Consider the following 23,972-nt stretch of genomic DNA (forward strand, 5'->3'; position numbering starts at 1 on the left):
AAATGAAATGATGGCTCATGGCTCTAGTTTAGGGACAAACTACATGCGATGGCAGCAGACCCTTGACTTTAAATATTGATCTCATTCATGTTGAGTGGGGTGCAATTTGATGTTCTTGTGCACCACCTTTTGTATTGGCAACCTTCAGTCTCAAAAGACTATGGTATCGCACTCTGAAAGGTGGTTCTGGCACAGTGTCTAGTGTGGCTGAAAAGGCCAATCCGGGAGTGACAATCCCTTCCACACCGGGAGCAAGTGCAGTCTGTCCCTGGTCTGTCTCCCTGGCTATGGGCCTTCCTTCTTTGCCTCTGTGCCTCAGACTGCTGGCAAAGTGTCTCTTCAAACTGGGAAAGGCCATGCTGCACAGCCTGCCTCCAAGCGGACCGCTCGGAGGCCTGGGTTTCCCATTTGTTGAGGTCAATCCCTAAGGCCTTCAGATCCCTCTTGCAGATGTCCTTGTATCGCAGCTGTGGTCTACCTGTAGGGCGCTTTCCTTGCACGAGTTCGCCATAGAGGAGATCCTTTGGGATCTGGCCATCATCCATTCTCACGACATGACCGAGCCAACGCAGGCGTCTCCGTTTCAGCAGCACATACATGCTAGGGATTCCAGCACGTTGCAGGACTGTGTTGTTTGGAACTTTGTCCTGCCAGGTGATGCCGAGAATGCGCCAGAGGCAGCGCACGTGGAAAGCGTTCAGTTTCCTCTCCTGTTGTGAGCGGAGAGTCCATGACTCGCTGCAGTACAGAAGTGTACTCAGGACGCAAGCTCTGTAGACCTGGATCTTGGTATGTTCTGTCAGCTTCTTGTTGGACCAGACTATCTTTGTGAATCTGGAAAACGTGGTAGCTGCTTTACCGATGCGTTTGTTTAGCTCAGTATCGAGAGAAAGAGTGTCGGAGATCGTTGAGCCAAGCTACACAAAGTCATGGAGAACCTCCAGTTCATGCGCAGAGATTGTAATGCAGGGAGGTGAGTCCACATCCTGAACCATGACCTGTGTTTTCTTTAGGCTGATCGTCAGTCCAAAATCTTGGCAGGCCTTGCTAAAACGATCCATGAGCTGCTGGAGATCTTTGGCAGAGTGGGTAGTGACAGCTGCATCGTCGGCAAAGAGGAAGTCACGAAGACATTTCAGCTGGACTTTGGACTTTGCTCTCAGTCTGCTCGCTGCACCACCTTACATGACTGAGAAGTCCTTTTTTGGGTCACTGGAGCTCAGATAGCGGAAGCGAGACTAGCTGGAGAAAAAGTGACTAGCATAGGAGCTTCAAGGTCAAAGCATCAGACATGAGACAATTCAGTGCACATGCACTTCTTTTGCATTTTAAATCACACCACCTACTCCCCATTATACGTATGATTGGCACCAACCTGCCATCTAGTTCATCAGGTTCAGAAAAAGTGATAATGCAAGCAGATTAAAAATTAGCCAAACCTTGTCTCCGGTTGCTGATAGTTCCTTTGGCTGATCCCACTTTTGGAGCCCAATCCTTTCCTCCTCTCCGCCCCCATGCAGCATTGCCAAAAAGGGGATTTTTGAGCTGCCAAGACTGGTGTCTCATCTGAGGCCCTGGTTGACTTCTGGAATGGGGAAATGAGTAGGGCAGTGGATGAGATTGCTCTTAAGCGACCTCTGCCATGTTGCAGATTCAGAAAAGCTCCTTGGTTTATTGAGGAGCTGCAAATGATGAAGCGGCAGGGTAGACTCTAGAGTGGGGATGGGCAAATCTTGGCCTGGGGGGGCATTTGCAGCCCTCAGGGTCCCCCAATCCAGCCTGTAGGGAGCTCCTAGTCTCTAGTGAGGTGTGTGGCAAACGGTTCGTACTTCTCATGTGGTTCTACATGCCTGTATTACAGTTCTCATGTGTATTGTAAATTAGCTAAGTAAAATTCATTCATTCATATAAGTTCCATCTCTAATGTATTGATTTATGCAAATTCAAATTGGAAATGTAAATTAATTATTTTTTCCGGCCCCTGACAAAGTGTCAGAAAGATGATGTGGTCCTCCTGCCAAAATGTTTGCCCAACCCTGCTCTGTAGTAATGGTGGTGGAAAACTCATGCTGAATCCAACCGGACACAGAATAGAATTCATTATACCTTTACATATAGGCTAATGGGTTCTGAGCTGTCTGTGACAGATCAGGAGAGAGATCTTGGGGTGGTGGTGGACAGGTCGATGAAAGTGTCGACCCAATGTGTGGCGGCAGTGAAGAAGGCCAATTCTATGCTTCGGATAATTAGAAAAGGTATTGAGAACAAAACAGCTAATATTATAATGCCGTTACACAAGGCCACAGCTGGAGTATTGTGTTCAGTTCTGGTTGCCGCATCTCAAAAAAGACATAGTGGAAATGGAAAAGGTGCAAAAGAGAGCGACTAAGATGATTATGGGGCTGGGGCACCTTCCTTATGAGGAAAGGCTACGGCGTTTGGGCCTCTTCAGCCTAGAAAAGAGACGCCTGAGGGGGGACATGATTGAGACATACAAAATTATGCAGGGGCTGAACAGAGTGGATAGAGATGTTCTTTACACTCTCACATAACACCAGAACCAGGGAACATCCACTAAAATTGAGTGTTGGGAGAGTTAGAACAGACAAAGAAAATATTTCTTTACTCAGCGTGCGGTTGGTCTGTGGAACTCTTTGCCACAGGATGTGGTAATGGCGACTGGCCTGGACGCCTTTAAAAGGGGATTGGACAAGTTTCTGGAGGAAAATTACGGCCATGATAAGTATGCACAACCTCCTGATTTTAGAAATGGGCTATGTCAGAATGCCAGATGCAAGGGAGGGCACCAGGATGAGGTCTCTTGTTATCTGGTGTGCTCCCTGGGGCATTTGGTGGGCTGCTGTGAGATACAGGAGGCTGGACTGGATGGGCCTATGGCCTGATCCAGTGGGGCTGTTCTTATGTTAGCGCCTATTCTGTGGGGTTGATAGGAGTGAAGACATCTTTTTTTTCTCTGCTACCATTGCTTTTGCAGAGAGCTGTCCAGTGCAACTGTACTGTCTTGTGTGAGGCCTACTCCATTGGCTGCTCCATTGGATCAGGAGGAACACATGGTCACCGGCTGTGACATGTTTGTAAAGCACATTGCAGATAAAATCACTTACATTTATCACAATTTAGGAGCCACAGTGACAATGTCTGATGATGTCCCCTTGCAGATGATGTGTCTGCTTGCACAGATTTGTGGGATTTTTTTTCAGCTTGGACAACCTGAGGATGTGGACAGCCTCCTTTGGAATATGAGGCCATCGGCATGCCTGCTTGAGCCTTGACCAGCTTGGCTTATTAGATCTGCCCGCAAGGGGCTGGATGAGTGGATGGGGAGGATGGTTAATACCTCCTTAATGGAAGGGGTCTGACTGCTGTCCCTGAAGTCGGCAGTGGTTTGACCCCTTCTGAAAATGCCCCCCCTGGATTCCACTGTGCTGGATAATTACCAGACAGTCTCTAACCTCTCATTTCTGGGCAAGGTGATTGAGCAAGTGGTGGTGTCTCAACTCTAAAGGGTCTTGGATGAAGCGGATTATCTGGATCCCTTTCAATCTGGTTCCAGATGGTGGTACTGAGGGACATCTGTTTGGCGTGGGGTGCCATAAGGTTCATTCTTGTCCCCCTTGCTATTTAACATCTACATGAAACTGCTGGGAGAGATCATCTGGGGATTTGCAGTGGAGTGCCATCAGTATGCTGATGACACCCAGCTCTATCTCTCCTTTTCACCACATTCCAAGGTGGCTGTTGAGGCTTTAGAGTGCTGTCTGGAGGTGGTTGGAAGAGGGCTGGAAGAGGGCTAACTAGCTGAGATTAAATCTGGACAAGACAGAGGTTGAATACTAGAATACCTATGAATACCAGTTGCAGGGGACCAATGGCAGGAGAGAAACATGCCTTTTCAAAGAAGTATTGTTTCCCAAAGATAGCTAATGGGCCACTGTGGGAGACAGGATGATAGATTAGATGGGCCTTTGACCTGATTCAGCAGGGCTCTTCTTATATTCTTGATTCTGAGATAGCTTTTAAGAAAAGATTAGAAGGCAGGTCTATTATGGACTATTACCAGTAATGGTTATATGAACATAAGAACATAAGAAGAGCCCCGCTGGATCAGGCCAAGGGCCCATCTAGTCCAGCTTCCTGTATCACATAGTGGTCCACCAAATGCCTGAGGGAGCACACAAGACAACAGGCACAACCTGTGTCCTGGTGCCCTCCCCTGCATTTGGCAATCAGGGGCAGCTTGCCTCTAAAACCAAGAGCTTACACATACCTACTATGACTTGTAACCCGTTATGAACTTTTCCACCAGAAATTTGTCCAGTCCCCTCTTAAAGGCATCCAGGCAAGATGCCATCACTATATCATGTGGCAAGGAGTTCCACAAACTAATTACACGCTGGGTAAATAAATATTTTCTTCTGTCTGTCCAAACTCTCCCAACGCTCAACTTTCGTGGATGTCCCCTGGTTCTGGTGTTATGTGAGAGGGAAAAGAGTGTCTCTCTATCCACTCTGTCCATCCCCTGCATGATTTTGTATGTCTCAATCATGTCCCCCCTCAGGCGCCCCTTTTCTAGACTGAACTGGCCCAAACGTTGTAGCCTTTCCTCATAGGGAAGGTGCCTCAGCCCAGTAATCATTTTGGTTGCTCTCTTTTGCACCTTTTCCATCTCCACTATACCCTTTTTGAGATGTGGCAACCAGAACTGGACACAGTACTCCAGGTGTAGCCTTACCATCAATTTGTACAATGGCATTACAATATTAGCTGTCTTATTCTCAATGCCTTTCCTAATGATCCCAAGCATGGAATTAGCCCTCTTCACTGCCACCGCACATTGGGTTGACACTTTCATTGAGCTGTCCACCAGCACCCCAAGATCTCTCTCCTGATCTGTCACAGACAGCTCAGAACCCATTAGCCTATATGTGAAGTTTTGATTCTTTGCCCCAATGTTCATGACTTTATACTTACTGACATTGAAATGCATCTGCCATTTTGCTGCCCAGTCTCCCAGTTTGGAGAGATCCTTCTGGAGCTCTTCACAATCTCTTCTGGTCTTTACCACCTGGAAAAGTTTGGTGCCCTCTGCAAACTTGGCCACCTCGCTGCTCAACCCTGTCTCCAGGTTATTTATGAACAGGTTGAAAAGTACAGGTCCCAGGACAGATCCTTGGGGCACACCAATTTCCTCCTCTCTCTATTGTGAAAATTGACACCCACTCTCGACTTCCTGGATATGAAACCTTCATGTTAATAATACTGTTAATAATAATAGTGTTCAGAAATATTATGTATATTATTACCAGATGCTGGTAGCAAGAAATAGGAAACACCCATATCCATCTTACTCTGTGACTTTCTTGGGGCAGTTGTTTGGCTATCACTGGACAAGAATGACCTTGGTCTGATCCACCATAGGTATTGCCATTGGATACTATTGTTGATGTTTCTGTTTATGCCACTGTTGCTGAAGTAGGACTGGTATGTGGGAAAAGCATTTGGATTTGGATCAGAATCTAAATGCTTACTACCTTTAAAGTCCAAGACAACAGCTCCTATTCAAAATGTTGAGTGCAAGACACATTGCATAGAGTTTCAGTGTTGATTGCAGGGAGTACCGTGGTTTGAGTAATCTAAAACAATTACCGTCTGTCTTCTGGAATAAAAGATGTGCCCTGAAACTGAGGGGCTTCTGTCAACACCACTCAACACTGGCATGTGGCAACTTCATTATAGAAATGTGTGTATATGACAAGGAGAGGAAGGGAGGATGCTGTGTAATTAGTTCCAGAGTAGCAATGTAAATTGTCAGGATATTATTAACTGCCCTGCAATATTGACAGAGTGCAATTGCCACCCTTTCACACCCTTAAGTATATTACCTGGAAGTAAGTTCAGGTTTCACAGAAAACTCATTCCAAGTGAATATATCTTGAAATGCAGCATATTCTTAATAAAACATGCAAAATGTACCCAACTCTATATGTGTATTTCCATGAAATGTCAAGATACTGTTTGCTTATACAGCAGCAGTGTGAGAGCCACTTTTATATGGCTTTATCCCATGTACTGCTGTAATATTTAACAGGGCTGATACCCTATGGGCTAGGCTAATCATGCAGCTCCTTCTCATCTAACTGTCGTCCTCTTAATCTTTGCCTGGGAATATTTCCATCTCCAATATAGATGTTCTACATATTGTGGTCAAGGGATCTTTGACTGTTGGTGGTGGCGTACATCGGAGGCCAACCCCTGGCTTGGTTGCCAAGCCTTCCCTGGGAACTCAGTTTAGCAAACACTGATGTCCCCACTGCATTGACTCAGGGCTCAATCCTAGCCAACTTTCCAGCACTGGTACAGTCCCGAGATAAGGGAACAAACATTCCCTAACCTTGAGAAGGCTTCTGTAACTGCCTCCTCACCACAGGATGCAGTGTACGCCCCAGTGGCATGGCTGCACCGGCACTGGAAAATTGGATAGGATTGGGCCCTTGGTGTCTGAGCCAATGGATCACTTTCCCTCCCATTCAGTAGATGAAGGACAGGTATACTTTGCTCTATTTTTGTCTTCTGTTTCTTGTATGCAGCCCTCTGGTGATGTGAACTTTTTATGTTCTGCCCCTGAATCCACCTCTTGCTTCCTGAACTTAGCAGGTTGCAATGCAAGCTTGTAGATCAGGGGGTGTCAAACATAAGGCCCACGGGCTGGATGCAGCCCCTGGAAGCAATTAATCTGGCTCCTGTTCTATGGTAATTGGGCCTCCTAGCATGATAATTGGGCTTTCCCATATCTGGAAATCATGAACAACATTTGCACATTTATTTGCAGCGAATGAGTTTCTACGTGAGAACAAAGTACTTTTTTCTGGCCATCATCTGCTCAACAATGTCACTTCCTGCTTAATGATGTAACTTCTGGCCCTCAGCCGGCTTTATGAATTCTATTCAGCTCTCTGTACGAAAACAAGTTTGACACCCCTGTTCTAGATTTTCCCCCGCATTCTGCACATGCATTCTCTCTTCCACTCTCTTGTGGAGCTAACTCAGCAGACTCCTCACATTTAGAGTGTCTTGCAACTTTAAGGCAAAACACTGTGTAGACCAATCCAAGTTAATGATCAATTCAAGCACAGTGTCAGTTGTATTGTCCCCATAATGAAGACTATTTCACTTAGATTACAAGCCTGGACACTCTATCTCATCAAGTCCTTTCTATATAGCGCACAAAACGACCAATGGCCAAAGATCCTGTCATCCTCTTTTTTTCTGAATGTGCATGCAATGGCATCATTAGGACTTGTGTCATCTGCTGTGGGAAGCCAGTGCATCATCCCCATGATAGACCCCCTCCCACTGCATGGGGCAGTGCCCCAGGTGGTGTACATGATGATACAGCATTGCCCCGCCCCACTGTTATTTGTTTTGCTATAACTTTTTATAGAATAGAGACATTTCATTGTGGTTCATTTCACTGCATAATGCATGAAATTACTTATTCAAAAGTACCAAGATTTTAAAAATTTTGGCCAGTAGTGGTGTCACTCCTCTGTGCACGCCACCTGTTGCAACCCATACCCCCTGCACCCAGTTGCTATGCCACTGTGTGCACATACATGTACATTACTGCAGAGCAAATGGAATAATACTGATAAATACTTAGAAAGAAAATAAATAAATTTTAAAAACTACATAAAGTTTTCAGATAACAGATAAGTTGATTCAGATAACATTGCCTATCATGTGTATAAGAAAAGCCCTGTTGGATCAGGCCAAATGCCTATCTACTCTGGCAGTCTGTTTCCTATGGTGGCCCACCAGCTACTTCTGGGAAGTCCATAAGCAGGGAGAAATGCATGTTTCTTTCCTGCCACTGCTCTCTTACAAGTAATGCATACAATTCCAGCAGTTGAGAAATAGGGCCAAGTTAGATGCTATCTTCCCAGAACATTTCACTAAACCTACCTCTTCTGCAGCTCTCTTTTGCCCATTTTCTTTGCCGTTTCTTCCTACTTCTTCAGAATCACCCCCAGCACCTACTCCATAATCTGGATTGACCAGTCGAACACCTCTTTACGGACTTTCCCCGAAAAGTAGTAAGAGAGTGAGTCAGACAATTTGTCAATGTGGAAGTTTAGGCTGCACAGTTATTTTTTTTAATCTTTGAAATGCATAACTCTAGGTTTACTGCAGTGCTTGACATTACTAAATAAACGAAAGAGCCAATCTCCTGAACACTCCCTAAGCATTGGCTGCTTGAGGTTCAGGATTGTTTTGGTGGCCTAAAGAAAATCTTGCAATATGGGAAGTCTTATGTTTCCTCCTTGGAGGACTGCTGGGTTGGTGATATGCTGGATCTTTGAACTTAGGAAAAGATCACATCTCCGGTGGAACAGCCCTAATATTTTCAAATTTATATGGCATGGTTTTATCTATGTTTTTGTACAGCACTGTTCTGAGTTTGTTTGTGTATACCCTGCCTCTCCACTCTCCTTAAGAGCCCTCAAGGCGGCACTTATCTTTCTCTGCATTTGGTTCTCCATTTTTCTCCTCCTTCTATTTGTTCTTCCATATGTAGCACTTCCTGCCCTTTCTCTTTGGGGGCCAAACTACATGTTAATATTTAAAGTATTATTAGCCCTGATTAGTGTTATTTGATCTTTAAGCCATTTCTGCTTAACATTGCATATTTGCAGCAGGGATCAGATGTGTACACCTGTGGGCTGGGAAAAATTTGCTAATAACAGCCAGATTGGTGGCCATAGGTGAATGTGATTCAGGGCCATAGGGTGAGGGCTTTCATCATACTGCCAGCATGGTCCCTACCCATAGGATCTGGCTGCTATTGACTAAAGATTGACTAAGCCAGTTAGGATGAATAATGTTCCAAGTACCACATGCTCTGCCCCTGAATTGCCTCTATCTGGTGCTTGTTCTAGGAACCTATTATGTTGTCTTTTCTTGTCCCCTGTTGGGTGGGGAAAGAAAATGGGTGGATGAGTGAATCCTTGTGCCATCTCTATTATCTGACTATGAGAAGAACATAAGAACAGCCCTGCTGGATCAGGCCATAGGCCCATCTAGTCCAGCTTCCTGTATCTCACAGTGGCCCACCAGATGCCTCAGGGAGCAGACAAGACCACAAGAGACCTGCATCCTGGTGCCACTCCCTTGTACCTGGCATTCTGAGACAGGCTCCTTCTAAAATCAGGAGATTGCACATACCCATCACAGCTTGTAACCTGTGATGGACATTTCCTCCTGTCCAATCTCCTTTTAAAGGCATCTAGGTGAGATGCCATCACCACATCCTGTGGCAAGAAGTTCCACAGACTAATCACAGGCTGGATAAAGAAATATTTTCTTTTGTCTGTCCTAACTCTCCCAACTTTCAATTTTAGAGGATGTCCCCTGGTGCTGGTGTTGTGTGTGAGAGAAAAGAGCACCCCCCTATCCAAACTTTCAAAACCTCTGTGCACAGGCTATTCCCACAAAGGAATAGAGCATGAATGTGGGTAACAAAGTATATTGAGTGTATTTGGGGGTCTGAAGATGAGGGAACTGCTGCCTATTTTTTTACAGTTCTTGATTTTTTGAATCTTACCATCACAGAGAGTCACAAGGCTGCTTATTATACAAAATTCGCACTCACAGACACAGGGCACAATCCTAACCCCTTATGTTGGTACTTTCCAGCACTGACATAAGGGCAATGCAGCTCTGAGGTAAGGGAACAAATATTCCCTTACTTTAAGGAAGACTCTGTAAGTGCCCCCTAACTGCAGGATGCTGCATATGTGCCATTGGCACCACTATGCCAGTGCTGGAAAGCACGGACATAAGGGTTTAGGACTGCACCCACATACAGATACAGCAGCAACAAAAACAAGAAAAACAGCAAAAAAAAGAAGTCATTTTTAACATGCAGCCCATAAAACAAATTGAAGATTAAAACAGTAAAGGCAGTTAAAAGGAGTCACAAACTCTAAAAGCCAATAAAGGCATAAGAGAATATGAAGGACCTGGTTCCTAATTGACAATAAATTAGGCACATGTGTCTAGGGTTAGAGCGCCACCATTGAGAAGCCCTTCTGTACTATAGCCATCTGCCTAACTTCAGAAGGTGGTGGCATTCAGAAGAGGGTCTCAAAGCAGGTCTCAGATGGCAAGCAGTTTCACAAGCAGACAGTCTTTTAAATACAGTACGTATATCTCAAGGTGTCAAGTGATACATCAGAGAGCCTCTTGTTATTGGGAATGGCTAAGTGCACTGTGAGATGGCTGGAACAGTCTGCCTGGGGTGCTCAGTAGAACACATATGGGTATCTCTTCCATGCAGCCAGGAAGGGAATGATTGTGTCCAATATCCACAGTAAGACAAGGGCCACAATCCAGCACAAATGTGGAGGAGAAGTATTTGAAAAAATAGAATGTGTTTAGAATTTGACAGTGATTCAAAGTCACTGGCAACATTCCCATGGACTTTGACAGAAACCGAGTACACAGACAATATATGCCTATTGGACAGTTATACTATCCTCTAAAAGCGCCCCAGAAAAAGTAGTAGTCACTTGGTAAATCTAAGTTGAAATCTACAGTTTTACTCTGAAAAAGGCAATGCGATACAGCAACTCTTTTAACCCTATCAATTAGTACCCATAGAAATCAAGTAAGAAATGGTCACTTTTAGGTTGCATTCATTCTTGCGGGAAAGAATTAGATGTATGTTTGTTTCGTCCTTTGAAATCAATGGGATTTAAAAGTGATTAATTTTGTCTGGGATCCAGCTGTGTACTATTCTCTGCCCTAGTGAGGTTTTTACTTGTTTGCTTTTACTTAAATGCAGTTAAGCCAGAGTCAATCCATTTGTATACATGTTATCTTAAGCCTGAGTACTCAGGCCTTATATAGATAGGAGTAGGGCATAGCTGAAAGGTGTGACTTTAAAAAAAAAAATACTGGCATCATCATTATCCATGAAACATATGTACAGTAGTTCCATTTGAAGAAATATTTTTCTCTCATGAGGGACCATTTGTGACTAAGAGTCTTTTATTAGTGGTTCTATGCAGGTTTTTATTTACTTACATGCAGAGAGAGAGAGAGCCACCCCTCATCTTATGCAAGGGTTACATTCCAGAGTAAGCATGCAAAGCTAAAATCATGTTTACTCAAAATTATCTTGAAAATCCCTGACATTTGGAAAATGCATACTGTCTCTTTAAAAATTATGAGAGGCAAGTGCGAACGGAGACTGAAGGAACAGGGGCTTCATTCTCTGAATTCACGCTCACTCTCAGGCATGTATCTAAAACATTAAGGGTGCAATCCTAACCCCTTATGTCAGTGCTTTCCAGCACTGGCATAGCAGTGCCAATGGGACATGTGCTGCAGCCTGCAGTTGGGAGTCACTCACGGAGCCCTCCTCAAAGTAAGGGAATGTTTGTTCCCTTACCTCGGAGCTGCATTGCCCTTATGTCAGTGCTGGAAAGCACTAAGGGGTTAGGATTGCGCCCTAAGGCACACTCACTCTCAGGAGGGCAGAATCGCCACTATTCTGTATATGCACTTAAATAAGCACTATTTAAACTGCTGTGTTTTTGTTTGTGGTTTGCCGACTGAAGAAGGCAAATGTAATTTCAGCTTGCATTAGTAGAACCATAACTTCCAAGTTGCAAGAGGTTGTGGTTCTGCTTTACTCTGCATTGGCCAGACCTCACCTGGAGTACTGTGTCCAATTCTGGACACTTCACTTTAAGAAAGATGCAACCAGACTGGAGTAGGTTCAGAGGAAAGCAATGAGGATGATCAGACGGCTGAAGAACAAGCCCCGTGAGGAAAGGTTGAGGGAACCTGGTATGTTCAACCTGGAGAAGACTGAGAAGGATATAATTGCACTCTTCAAATACCTGAAAGGTTGTCATATGGAAGAAGGGGCAAATTTGTTCTCGAGTACCTCTAAAAGTAGAATTAGATTCAAAGTAGTACAAACTGCAAGAGAAGAGATTCCGATTGGACATCAGGAAAAAATTCCCCAATAGTAAGGGCAGTTTGGCAGCAAAGCAGATTGCTGAGGGTGATGGTGGATGCTCCCTCACAGGAGATCTTTAAGCAGAGACTTGACAAGGACCTGCTGGAGATGCTCTAGGAGAATTTCCTGCTACACGTAGGGGGTTGGACTAGATGACTTTTTAGGTCCCTTCCAACTCTAATTTTAATTGTGGTTTATTTTAACCAACTGCATGAAGCTGAATTTGCACAAGTCAAACCTTGCATAAGATGAGGGGCAACTGTGTATATGTACATACTGTACACACACAGTCACAATATAGGTTTTTCCTAGCATCTCCAAAAGGATCTTTGCAGAACTACTGTCTGATCCTGTGTTAGCTCTGTCACACTGGCATCACCAACACATGCTTGCCCGCCGTTCTCCACCAATAATAATGTTACCAAAAAGGCTGTTTTGTTTAGGGGAATTATTTATATTAGCCTTCTGGAAACTTTTGGGACCATAGGCTGGATACAAGACAGCGTAGAGCAAAGAAATCCCTTGTTTAGCTTAATGAGGAGACTGGGAGGAAGGTAATATAATCAAAGGATTATATTTTTATTGCAAAAACACACAAAGGTAACATAATACACATGGAGAATCGATAAGTATATACTTGTCTGGTGTACCTAACTCGTGGTGGATGCATGTGCTATAATTTGAGTGCACCCGAAAAGGAAACAGAAATGGTTAGGGTGTAGGAAGGTATTTTAGGGGTTCCTTAATCTGCTAAACCCAGTTGCTGACTAAAGATGGGGGGAGAAGGGAGGAATAGGTAGGGAAGAAAGGGGGGGAAGTTTAGACGCACGATATATTTACCTGTGGGGGGGGGGAGCAGTTGGATGAAGAGAGAGTCCTGTGTATGGCCCCTCTAGCAGGTGGGCAGTCAGAGAGAGAGAGAGAGAGACCTGAGCTCTGCGTTCTCTCTTATAAGAGTTGTCTGACCTGGAAGTCAATCTAAACTGACCGGAAGTATCCCAGAGCTGTGGGCATGCTCAGTAACACACAATGGTACACGTGGAGTATGTGATGAAAAGGTGGAAGGGTCCAGAACTCAGTTATCAGCAAAGCTTGACTCTGGGGGAGGGGGAGTAGCTTACTTCCTGTTGCTACTGGATTTGAGTCTGGAGGTGGCTTTAATGGTTGTGATTTAATTAACAATAGGTGGTAGACTTTGCTGCCAAAGTCCTCCTTCTTTAAGGTGTTTGCATATTCAGTGATTGACTTAAACAATAAAGACATTTCCAGTGTCTCTAGAGGAAATGAGTCTCCCCAGACTGACAAACAACATGAGAAATTAGTGAGTTTAAGATTTGACTCCTTTTGTGGCCTGAAAGATAAGTTTTAGGCCTGCATTTTAGTAAAAATCACAACTTGGAAGGGAAAAAGGGGATTTTCACGTAACAGGATTCCCCGCCTTGGGGCCGAGATCACGTGAGTGGTCTCATGGCCCCACACCAAATCAAACTAAGTAAAACACATTGAGACAAAATTATAGCAAAACAACAACAACAACAACAACAACAACAACAACATATCTTGTGAACATCAATAATAAAATCTCTTGTACTTGAGAAATCATGTATGCTTAAAAACACAGCTCATTAGTATGGTGCCTTGTGTATGGGGCGGTACAGAGCAGCTTGTCACCAGCATCAGGGTGGCGAAGTTGTGGTCTTCCTCGAAGGGGTGTCATCTGGCACAGCTGGAACTCAAGAAGGTTGTGGATCCCGTTGCATACCTTGGACCTATTCATCTGGAGCTATCGCCATGGCGTGCAGTCACCTAGTGGCCTTGTTGCTTGCTGAGAGAGAGTCCACAGGCTGAGTGAAAAGTCAGATTGTTCTGACAGCCATGCTGCTTCCAAGAGAGGTACAGTCCAACAGAAAACGGGTCCTGCTTGTCTTGCCGTCCACGCCAGAGTTTCCAGGGATGCGAGGTTGCTCAACTTGTGCCCACAGATGGATGCTTGAGGTGTCTTTTTCTTTCCCCGCCTAGCTAACAAACATCAAGTACACCAGATAATGCTGAGCATTCATGATTTCTGAGGGTACCAAGAGCTAAACACATTAAAAAAAACTTTAAGAAAAACCATAACTCTTTCTTGCTTGGAGATCTGTTGGTTTTAGCTATAGAGTTCATAGAGAAATGTTTCTTGATGCAAAAACTTCTCCTTCTGCTCACTGCATCTCAGGTTGCCTCGCTTGGAACAGAATACATGAGGTAGATTTGTTGGGATTACATTTACATGAATACAGGTTACATGCATAAGGTGTATAGAGATTGTGAAGAGGGAGAGAGGAGAGAAAAAAAAACTGATTTTGAAATTTATTATCACCCAATTTGTGCTGCATACCAAATTAGCATTGGATAGCCAATTTCTCTATAAACTGGACTTGACTGAGAATCAGAAGGGCTGATAAACATTCTGAGTCTCCCACTGTCCATCAGTTAAAGTGTCTGTTGTGGGTGACATACAACAGGCAAAGTGAGGTGTTATTTGTAAATAAATGAAATAAATTGTCATGAAAATACTTGTACTATAAAAGGAAATCACTTCATATAGGCTCATTGCTCAGCTCCTGCAAATGAATTTGAGATTTAAGTAAATTTTGTTCTTTGGAGGATATTTGTCCTTTGGAGGACATGTCCTCGTTCCTTTTCCTTTGTCCTTACTTGCTGTTGAGATAAAAAAAATTAAAACAAAAGATAGCCTTTGCTTAGTTAGGCATTGGAGGTTTTGCTTTAAGTTGCTGGAACAAAAAAAATTAGGTATTGGCTCAGAGTGTATCACCTGTCAGATCAAGATAGCCTGATTTGGGGCCTCTTACCCAATTCTCCTCTCTTTCCAGGCTTAGCTCTTTGAGTAAGAAAATCTGTTCTATGGGGCTCTCCTTAGACTTGCTAGGCGCTCTAGACCCAGAGAAGGCCTACAGAATCCTGAAACAAAGGCTCCTTGACATCGAGCAACAGGACCTTTATAGCAATGCCCACAAAACCTGCTCTCCAGTACATCTCCATCTTGCTATTCTATCTGGAAGGAGGCCTAAATATTTTGACTTCTTGGAATGCCCCCAAGAACGGAGGGCGTTTAACCTAGCAATGCAGTGTCATCCCATCCTAGCAGTTATTTGGCAGATATAGAGGCATTCCAGCTGCAGATAGAGTTTGCCCATGTAGGATGGGAAATTTAGAAACTCTTTCCCACATGTTATTACATTGCACACTATACCAAGATCTTCGTATATGCTACTTAACACCAATCTTGGCCAATATCTGGGGTTGGGATGACCAGAACACAATTACATACATACTTGGTGGGGGTTAATGAAGAGCTTTCGGGGGGGGGGGTGGCCAAATATATAAAAATGATTATTAAGAGACGTTTTACTATGTTGGTCCCAAATGGCTGAATTGATGCAGCAAGGCCTGGTTGAAGGTGAACTGTTTGATTTATGTTGCCCTCCAGCCAATTTTGTGCTTTACACTGTTAGTATTTTAAACATGCCAATAAAGGTTTCTTGTCTTGTCTTGTCTTGTCTTGTCAATAGGCAATCAGTTACAACCTGTATAAGAACAGCACCAAGTTCCAGTGCCTGAGGAAAACTGTGGCCTCTGAGGAAGCTCACCAAAGCTGTGGGTGAAACATCAGGTTTTAGTTTTTAGCTTGGTTTTAGTTTTAGGTTTTTAGGTTGAGTTTTAGTTTTCAGTTTTTAACTTAGTTTTAGTGTTGGTGATAGTTAGCCCCCCCCCCCCCAAATTTAGGATTGGTTTAGGTTCATTAGATAAAAAAGCTAGACCATGGCACCGAGCCCGAAAAACTGTTAAGTTAAGTTTGGATTCCAGTCTTGAAAACCTTAGCATATTTTTCCCCAAGGGGCCTACAAGTCTATATATCACAGAATTTACAGCACAATCCCATTGTGTTCACTGAGACTTACTCCCAGGAAAGTGCATATAACAGTGGTCTCAAAACTTTTAGCACTGGGACCCAGTTTATAGAATGATAGTCAAGACCCACCAGAAGTGGTCACTAATCTGAAAGTGATGTCATGGCCATAAGTAACATCATCAAGCTGGAAAATTTTTAACACCCCCATACAATAAAATCAAAACAAATCCATTAAGTAAATTAAATGTTTACAATAAAGTATAAGTTTAAAAATTTATTTAAAATAAAGGAGCCCTCCTAATCCTCCCAAGCAGTTGCTGATCTTTTAAAAACAAATTCCACAAAACATCCTAAAGGCTGCAATCCACACTTACCTATCCACTTACCTATCCATACTTACCAAGGAGTAATCCCCATTGACTATCATTGTTAAAAGCAAATACATAGTAGCCTGTTAAAAGTACAGATCTGTTAACGTTTTTCCAAATGCAGTCACATACCATGGTAGCATAAAGACTAATATATTAAAAATAAAATGCACATTGAAATGAATGGGGACGCACCTGAAATTGGCTTGTGACCCACTTAGTGGATCATGACTTACAGTTTGAGAAACTGGTGTATAGGATTGCAGCCTTAATCATGATCTTCTTTTGTTCTCAGATCCTCCCTAAGAACTGTGTCATCTGAATAGAACAGAACCTTGGATTGTTCAGAAGAGCCCTTCTGACATAAGAATTATTGCTCCTATAGCAACTCCCCCACATTTTCATTGGTATTTCCCTTTTAAAAAAATATTCCATATCTATGCATTTCCACTTAATGAAACTGAAAAAGCTTAACAGCATCATTCTCCCTCCTTTTCAATTTTGCCACCCTACTTCCTTTCAACCATATCTGATACTAGGAGAAAGGGATTTTGGGTGGTTTTGCAAATGGAAAAAAAAACCCAGGTTGTATTACAGTTCTATTTTGCAAAGGCGAAAATGCTGTAGGGACATACTTTGAAACTGGATAAGCCCTTAAGCTCTAACCTGAAAGCTCTTGGTACTTATGAGCCTTTGATAATTATCTTGTAGCTGGATCTTCTTGGTTTGGGAAAGTAAAACAAAGGAAGTGAAATAAAAACCAGCAGTTTGCAAAAACTCTGAGGTTTCCTTGTACTGACAGCATTACTTAACAAGTGGAACAAGAGCAGGAGTTGCACAATGGTAAGGCAGCTTTCATCTTAATAGCATCACACTCTTTTCTCTCTGCCGAGTATAACACTCCATGCATCTGAGAATGTGGGCTCTAGTTCATAAAAACTTATGCCACATTAAATGATAGCCTTTAAGATGCCCCTAGGCAGTTTACTATAATGTGCTTACTGCAATATGTAACTCGTGAGTAATTTCACTGATGACTAAAAAAAGTTTCATCAGATTTATATCCATTTCACAATACAATTGCTAAGTTATCAATAGGCCATAATTGGAGGAATGGGTAAACAAAACAGCTTCCTATCGTAAATGTTGTTGATGTAAGCTAATTAGTACCTTATAGGAAATGTGCATTAATATGAGCTAACAAGTTTCATGCAGGGACTTCCAAGCATGTCTCATTTTGATGCATGTAATTCTTGTGTGTTCTTTATCTAAGCAACTGTGTAGTTTTTCCTTACTCTGTATGCAGTGAATTCCTTCATAATAACAATAAAAAAAATTATAAACTACAGTGGTGCCTCGCAAGACGAAATTAATTCATTCCGCAAGTCGTTTCGTATTGCGAAAATTTCGTCTTGCGAAGCGCGGTTTCCCATAGGAATGCATTGAAATTTAATTAATGCGTTCCTATGGGCAAAAAATGTCAGAACAAAGTCAAATTTGGTTTACAAAGTGTTTATTAAGTGCTCTTTAAAGGCATACTTACTGTACAGAGGATTTCAAAAATTTCAAGCCCCAAACTTCAACTTTTTAATTTTAAAAATTCGTCTTGCAAAGCACGGCCATAGAAAATTCGTCTTGCGAGTCACCAGAAAAAATCACAAAAACACTTTTGTCTTGCGAGTTTTTCGGTGTGCGAGGCATTCGTCTTGCGAGGCACCACTGTACTAAAGATAAATTCATAGATGCAACTTAATATTTTTAGTTAATCATAGAAGCTACTACCTGAGGCTTAACCAAATTTGGCATTGTGCAACAGTGGCAGACCTAGAGGGGAAAAGCAGGGCAAATGCCCTGGGCGCTGACCCTCTGGGGGCACTTCTGCCAGACTCACCCCCTGCTGCCCGTTTTTTTTTTTAAGCGAAAGAAGCCAGCAACTCTGCCGCAACTCCCAGGGCACTGCCTCTCTAAGCTGCCCTTTCATCTCATCTGGAGAAGAGGAGAGGGTGGCCTAAAGAGTCAGCACGTCGGGAGTTGCTTGCAACTCCCAGCACACTACCTCTCTAAGGTGCCACTTTCCTCTCCAAGGAGGGGGGGGGCGGCCTGGCAACAGTGCACTGGGTGCAGTGCTGTTCTGAAGGCTGTCCCCCTCCTCTCCCCTTCAAGGTGAGAATAGGAGGGTGGTACTCAGAGCAGCGGGTGACCATGCTGGGAGTGGCTGTACTCCTGCAGCTGCTCTCAGCACTGTTCCCAGCTGCATCTGAGGGCCGCCCCATCTCTTCCCCTTTAAGGAAAGGGGAGGAGAAGGGTGCCCTTCAAAGCAGCTCAGAATCAGTGCGCTCCGCCTCTAATTTTGGAGGAGACGTGTGCCACTTCTTAGGCCCCGACGGAGCCTTTGTGCCACTTGCAAGTGGCACGAAGGGCCCCATTGGAGTGCTTTGGGTCCACTAGAAGTGGTGCCTAGGAGGCGAGCACTGCCTTCCTCCTGGAAGTTGCACTTGCCTGTCCTGGGCGCCACTTCCAGTGGCGCCCAAACGCTCTGATAAATCCCTTTGCGCTGCTTGCAAGCAGCGCAGAAGGCTTCATCAGAGCCTGGGCTGCCTCCTTCCTTTCCCCTTTTTTCAAAGGAGGAGGCAGCTGCATGGAAATAATTACGGTGGTGATGATGTCACCACAATCACTTACAGGTCATTGGCGGGAGGCAGCAAAGGCAGAGGTGGCCCCAGGTGCAGGAAAGTCTGGGACTATCTCTGATGTGCAATAATTGCCAGGATGTCATCATCACCAGTTGCTATTTATTGATAACTTATGCACTAAGTACTTCTGATTGTGCATTGAGCCTTTATTTTACTCATCTTCCCAACCCCAGAATGTGGATTATTACTTTGTACAAGTGTTGCTGCAGCTGTCCAAAGGTGGCTGGACCAGCCAGAAACCAAAATAGCATTAGGTTAGATTGCACACACGTTGGGACAAAGAGGATGTTTATGACAACAGTTCTCAAAGTACAGTAGAATTTCAATGATGCAGCACCTCGGTAGTGCCAGATTATTGGAAATGCCAAACTATCAGGTGGTACTATTCTGCCCTTGCTAATCCTTCAATTTGTAGTATCAGTGGCCCTTCCCGTTTCCTTCAGAGCCATTCCGGTTGATGAGAGCAATGCAGAGATGTCTCCTCCGCATTGCTCTCACCACCTGAATGGCTCCAGTGGTGAGGTATAGGGGCCACTTACATGGCATGTTGATGTGCCTGCAAAATTTACCATTGTGACCTCATCTCTGGGAATGCCATTGCTCTCACATTCATGTTACCAAGGGAAATACAGGAAATACAGGTTGGGAACCCAATTTTGGAACATTGATTTGACCTGAAGCATGAAAGCAGGAATAAAATGATAACAATCTCATATAAATATGTGGGAAGACAAATAAAACAATGGGCCCTTAACTAGCCTCAGTTTCGCAAGTCAGCTTGTATTTTAGTTTTGCAACCACCTCCCTTGCTTGAATTTATAAGGCTACAATACTGCTCTAATGCAGGGCTTTTCAGACAGAGGGTCGCGCAGGGCTCCCTGCATCCCCGGGAGGCTGCAGGAGGCTCTGGTAAATGCACCCAAGCCCCTGCAGCCCCCTGAGCGACACAATCCTGGGGATTGCACCACTGCTTTCCCCCCCGCCCCCGCTACCTCCCCCCCCAACCAGGACTTACATCGGTTTTCAAACTCCCTGAAAACCACTGCTCTAATGCTTATCTAACCTCAGATTACAAATTTAGGGTGAAAGGGAAGTGCCCTTGCATTTCTTGCAATCAAACAAGAGGAGGAAAGATTTTCTGAAGTGATGTCTAGAATAGGCTGGTTCCTTATGACAAACAATTTAAAACTGTACTTTCATGTGATGTGATTGGGGAGTAACTTTTCACAGCTTTGCCTAAGGAGGTGATGGCAAAGCTTTTTCCAGGCTAGTTTTTCCCAGATGGAACCAGTAAATAATAAATTGCATTCCTGAGTTCATCACTATCACATGGGAGCACAGTGGCTGCTACAGCACATGACTCATATGGTGCCTGGAATCTGTCCAGGTGTGAGTAAAGCTGATAGCAAACAGAATATCAATTAGTCTGCAGCACTTGCAATAGCTCAGAGGAGAACAGCCATGCTAATCACATACTTTGCTCCTTGTGTGAATATCTATTGATTTCTTTATCTATTTTTTAAAAACCTTGACAAAACAATTCCCAGACAGGCCTGGGTTTAGCTTCTAGGTGAGAAGAGTTGGTTCAGGTTGGTTGTGGTAGTTTGTTGACATTCTTCCTGTGGCAGTCAAAATGCCCATTCAAACAGGTTTTGTCTATCTTGCTTCAGTGGCTGCCTGCCAGGAGAGTGATCTAAGAGCCTGATGTAGAGGTTGGCATTTGCAGGATTTCAAGTGGTAGAAATTCCCTCTACCTAAAAAAGATGCTTAGAAGAAAAAAAATAATTAATTAGAATAACAACAAAATAAAAGAGTGACCTTTAGGTAACAGACAGGGCCCCCAAACACTTATAGCAGGAGTTCCCAAACTATGAACCATGGATCCCCAGGGAGATGTGGAAACCAGCTAGGAGAGCCATGGAGTCCTTGTGAAAAACCCACCACCCTATATAATGTATAGGACTGCAGCCCAAATGGAGAGCCATGGCCAATGGCCCAGTAGGTCACAGGAGCCAACAGTAAAAAAAGTTTGGAAACCACTGATGTATAGGAATGTGTTGATAAGTGCACAGATGAGATCATCTCCTTGGGTACCAAGCAAGAAAAGGAAACCCATTCATTTCAAGCGAAGATCCACAAGGTCTGTAACCACTGAAGTTGCTTGCATGGGAAACTAAATTGGAGGCTGGTGTGTGCCTCTTATGCAGGTCCTGTTAAAACCGATTGTTTTTCATTATTTGTTTATGTGTACAAAAGACAATTAGCATTAATAAGTATTAATTAAGCATGCCATAGGTATTCATAGCATGTACATTCTCTTGAAAAAGGGCAGATAAGACAAATTTTATTTATTTACTGAAGTTTATCTCAACCTTTCTTCAAGCAGCTCAGATCAGTGTACATGGGTCAACCCATTTTATTCTCACAACAGCCCTTTGAGGTAGGTTAGAGAGAACTGAGAGAGGCTGACTGACCTTAAGTCACCCAGTGAGCTTCATAGATATAAAATGTAGCTCAAATATTATTTTTAAAGATACGTTTTAAAATTTTATTTATTACAGTATTTATATACTGCCTTTCCTGAAGACTCATAGACTTGACTCTCATAGACTCAAAGTGGTTTACATAGCCAGGTTGACCATAAACTCATTTTTTTCAAATGGGGTTTTTACAAGTTTTAGGGCCCAATTCTATGTACTTCACCCAGCAGTACCAAAATGGCTACTGCTGTATCTTATGGGGCCAGAGAAGCAGCCAGAGGTCTCCTTGGAGTAAGGGAACAGAAATTCCCTTACCCTATATAAAGCCCCGGCGGCCCTGACAAGTCTACTCAGTTCTGCACCTGCTATTTAGCCAGTGGGTAAACTAACTGCCGAAGCTGCCGTGGCATGTCTTCCCAGTGCTGAGGCCCAGCACTGACTGGCACTGGGCTCTGCACTGGTGTTGTGGGCTTACTGCCAGTGGCAACATTTCGGATGGCAGGTTTGTGACAGCCGTTGCTAGGGCAGTCTGCTGACACTGCCCTGACTTAGGATCAGGCTGTTATTCTGAGAGAGAAACTCATAGGATCCTCCATTGTCCAAAATGCAATCATTGTCCTGGCTGCACAGCTCTTGCACTTTCCAAGCTTCCCCAAGCTCATATTTTATATCTGCTAGATTTAATATTGGGACTTAAATTTGGGGAATTATGAGCCCCCCCCCACTAGTAGGTAATACTATCAAATTTGGTTCTATTATCTGTTTACTAATGATGTTGGCATCCTTCAGTCTTGGAAGACTATGGTGTCATGCTCTGAATGGTGGTTCTGGAACAGAGTGTCCTCTCCAGTGCGCGAAGCCTGGGTAAAGTAGGTATGGAGGATAGACTGTTTCCCATGCAGCAAATCCCCCCTCTCCACATCGCTGAAATGGTCCAATGGAAAGGCAGAGGCCAATACGGTTGGTTCCAGCAGCGTCACAGGAGTTGCCAGAACGTGACTGTGTTCAGCCATGAACTGCCTCAGGGACTCCGGTTCCGGATTTTGCCTCGAGGTTAACTCCTGAAGCCTTTTCCATAACTGGATGTAGCCACAAGGCAGTGGAGGTTTGGGGTCAGAGTTTTCCTTCTCTCAGATGAGCTGCCTTCCCAGGCTGACGAGTTCCATCTACCCGGTGGCTGTTTAGTCGCCTCTTACGACAAGTACAGCCAAACAGAGGGCCTATTCTTATCCCCAGCCCCCAGGGGATAAGATATTCCCGTTTACTAAATGTACTACCTAAAATAAATCTCATTTTACTAATATAAAGATGACCATATTTCTCTTCCTTTTTACTCTCTGCCTTGCAAGGGATATGTGTGTTCTAAATAGTGATGGAATCAGGTCCAAAGATGTTTGACTTTATATTTTCCAAAAATTGAGGAATAACCATTTTTTTCTTTGCCACAGTAACAGTGAAATTTGAAATCTGTTTTACAACCAGGAAAGGCTACTCAGATTAACAGCCCAATCCTATCCAGGGTTTATGCTGATGGATCTCACAATCTGGCAGCATATGTCCCAGAATGACGGTGTAAAAATTGCTCTGTTTTTCTGCGGGCCGTGGCCACCAGAGCAAATAACTGGAGGCTACTGGTGGGCAACACTGGCCTGCTGAACCTCCTCTGTCCTACACTGCCACCGGTGGGGGGGGGGGTGGAACTGTTACCAAAAAGGGCTGTTATGTTTTAAGGGGAATTATTATATTACCCTTTTGGAAACCTCAGGATCGCAGGCTGGATAACAAGACAGCGTAATGCAAAGAAATTCCCTTGTAGCTTAAAGAGGAGACTGGGAGAAAGATAATGTTCAATCAAAGATTATATTTTTATTACAAAACACACAAAGGTAAACATAATACATTTCTTGGTTCTAGTACTTGAAAAATGTACCTAGCTTTTATGGTGGTTGCATGTGCTATGTATTTGGTGCATCCGAGAAGGAATCAGAAACAGATAGGTTGTAGGGAAGGATTTTAGGGGTCCCTTAATCTGCTAAACCCAGTTTGCTAACTAAAGATGGGGGAAGAAGGGAGGAATAGATGGGGAAGAAGGGAAAGTGTTTCAGAAACGCAGGATAGTTACCTTTCCCGGGGAGCAGTAGGGGAGGGGAGAGTCCTGTGGAGGACCTTTGCCTTGGAGGGGGCAGCCAGAGAGAGAGAGCCATGTGGCGGAGTTCTCTCTTAAAAGGGGCTTGGCTGACCTGGAAGCTGACCTAGAATGACCAGATGTATCCCAGAGCTGTGCACATGCTCAGTATACACACAATGGTACATGTGGAGTATGTAAAAAAGTGGAAGGGTCCAGAAATCAGCTATCAGCAAAGGCTGACTCTGGGGGAGGGGGGTAGCTTGCTTCCTGTTGCTACTGAACTTTGGAGTCAGGATGTAGCTTAATGGCTTGCTAGCTACACAATAGACAACAATAAGCAA

Source organism: Tiliqua scincoides, chromosome 1, assembly GCF_035046505.1.
Source record: "Tiliqua scincoides isolate rTilSci1 chromosome 1, rTilSci1.hap2, whole genome shotgun sequence".
Classification (NCBI taxonomy): Eukaryota; Metazoa; Chordata; class Lepidosauria; order Squamata; family Scincidae; genus Tiliqua; species Tiliqua scincoides.